The 2,503-nt window shown below is 44.6% G+C and overlaps 1 protein-coding gene across 1 annotated transcript in view; it reads right to left on the bottom strand.

The window, feature by feature from the left end:
* Nucleotides 1-2,296, bottom strand: part of LOC106881518 (uncharacterized) — a 10,793-nt gene extending 8,497 nt beyond the window's left edge. The window contains exon 1 of the mRNA XM_089365658.1: nucleotides 2,153-2,296. The gene's annotated coding sequence lies outside the window, so the exon portion shown is untranslated. The remainder of the gene's footprint in view (nucleotides 1-2,152) is intronic.
* Between the last annotated feature and the right edge of the window lie 207 nt (nucleotides 2,297-2,503).

Here is a 2,503-nt window from a genome sequence, read left to right as displayed (position 1 = left end):
TGAGTAGTACCTGTATTTCAAAGGGCCAGCCTTGTTACATTCTGTGTCACGCTGAATCTTCCTGAGAACTACGTTAAGGGCACGCGTGTCTGCGGAGTGCTCAGCCACTTGCACGTTAATTTCACGAGCAAGCTGTTCCGTTGATTCGATCAATTGGAACACTCATCGTCGTAAGCGACGGAGCGCCAGGTCGTCTTTTGTTTTGTTTTTTAGGATGATGATGGTGGTGGTGGTGGTTAGGATGAAGTGGTATTGAGTGGTGATGATGATGATGATGATGATGATGATGATGGTGGTGGTGGTGGTTGTGGTGGTGGTTAGGATGATGATGATGGTAATGGTGGTAGCGCTGATAGTGATGATGATGGAGATGACGGTGGTCTTGGTGTTGGTGTTGGGTGATCACTCACATTACAGAGTCACCATTGTTCTTTGTCCACATCAGATGACCATTGTCCACCCTAAGCTGTCAAGAACAACGAGGGTGGCTGGACAGTGTTGGCGGCTGTCCGAAATCTGTGCAGTTGGCGACAATGATTGATGGGCGTTGGGTGGCGGGCGTGTTCATGGTGGTGGCATTGGTGGTGGGGGTGAGAGTAGTGTTGTTGTTGTTGGTGGTGGTGGTAGTGGTGGTGGTGGAGGTTATGGTATAGGTGTGTTGTGGGGGGTAGTGTATGGGGGTGTGTATGGGGGTGATGGTGGAGGTAGTGGTGGCGGTGCTGTTGGTTGGTGGTGGTGATGCTATTTCTGTTATAGGTGGTAGTGGTGGTGATGGTCATGTTGGTAGGAGTGGAGCTGGTGATAGCGGTAGGAGTTGTAACGGTAGTGGTGATGGTGGTGGTGATGTTGATGATGATGATGGTGGTCCAGATGCGAGGATGCTGGTGGTAGTGGTGGTGGTGGTAGTGGTTGTCGTAGTGGCGGTGATGTGTTATGGTTTTGACGGGAGTGGTCATAGGTGGTGATTGTGATGTGGTGTCGGTGGTAGTAAAAGATAAGACAGAACCATATCCTGATGTCTGCTGTGAGCATCAGGCGTGTTCGAGACAGGCGCCATCTACACAACTTCCGGTATCCGGAACCTGCAGAGTTCAAATTTCTGCAACGCTCACCCATAGTTACTCTCTGTTGCTAATGGTACCACCGTTATTGTTGATATCGTTGCAACAGAGAAATAGATACATCTATCTATCTATGTATCTATCTATCTATCTATCTATCTATCTCCTCTCTCCCTTCTCTCTCTCTCTCTCACTCTCTCTCTCTCTCTCTCTCTCTCTCTCTCTCTCCCTCTCCCTATATATATATATATATATATATATATATATATAAAAATAAGATAATCGCAGCTTGGCTGTGTGGTAAGAAGCTTGCTTCCTGACAACATGGTTCCGGGTTCAGCCCCACTACGTGGCTCCTTGAGCCTCTGTCTTCTACTCTAGCCTCGCGCCGACCAAAGCCTTGGGAGTGGATTTCGTAGACGGAAACTGAAAGAAGCCCGTTGAATATACATGTATGTGTGTGTGTGTGACTGTGTTTGTCCCTCCAACATCGCTTGACAACCGATGCTGGTGTGTTCGGCAAAAGTGAGTACCCCTGCGACGGACTGGCGTCCCATCCAGGAAGGGAATATATGTGCCATGAAAACCGGGAAACCGGCCCTCTGAATCTGTATGACTCAGGGAGGATCATTTTGAAGTTTATCTCCGTGAAAACCAGGAGCAAATACCTTCTTCAGAAAAAAAAAAAGACTGGAAAACGTTGTGTGAATGGTTTGCGCCAAGCTAAAATTAAAGACATGATGTATCTTTGCTGATTGGAGAGAGAATATCCTTTAAACTAGTGCTACTCAAAGTGGTGGTCCGCGGACCGGTGCCGGTCCACGAGCCATCAGCTGCCGGTCCGTGACGAATTTCCAGAAAAGAAACATTATAAAACGCTTATAAAATGCTTATGTAATATTGTATTATTTGTTTACAAAATAAATATAAGATTAAAAAAAAATGTCAACTTTTATTATATTCATTATATATATTGTTTCTGGTATAAATTAATATTACTAAGAAATATTACCGGTCTCGGGCGCATTGGAAAAAAAACTGCCGGTACGCCACATCAGATAGTTTGAGAAGCACTGTTTTAGAATACTTACCTTCCCAAAAAGCATGATGTGGTCGCTAGAACATTCTGGAATAGATCAAGAAAAAAAAAAAAATAGAAAAAATTAGTAATAAAGATAAATACATTGGAATAGATGAACGAAAAAAATAACGAGTTAAAATAATATATGGGTTCATATTAAGGCGGCGAGCTGGCAGAATCGTTAGCACGCCGGGGCCGAAATGCTTAGCGGTATTTCGTCTGTCTTTACGTTCTCAGTTCAAATTCCGCCGAGGTCGACCTTGACTTTCATTCTTTCGGGGTTGATTAAATAAGTACCAGTTACACACTGGAGTCGATGTAATCGACTTAATCTAATGACTGAAGCAAGTAGAAAGTACAC

Source organism: Octopus bimaculoides, chromosome 18 (genome assembly GCF_046866305.1).
Source record: "Octopus bimaculoides isolate indiv1 chromosome 18, ASM4686630v1, whole genome shotgun sequence".
Taxonomy (NCBI): domain Eukaryota; kingdom Metazoa; phylum Mollusca; class Cephalopoda; order Octopoda; family Octopodidae; genus Octopus; species Octopus bimaculoides.
The sequence above is the reverse complement of the archived record's forward strand: the minus strand, read 5'-3'. Positions and strand labels throughout refer to the sequence as shown.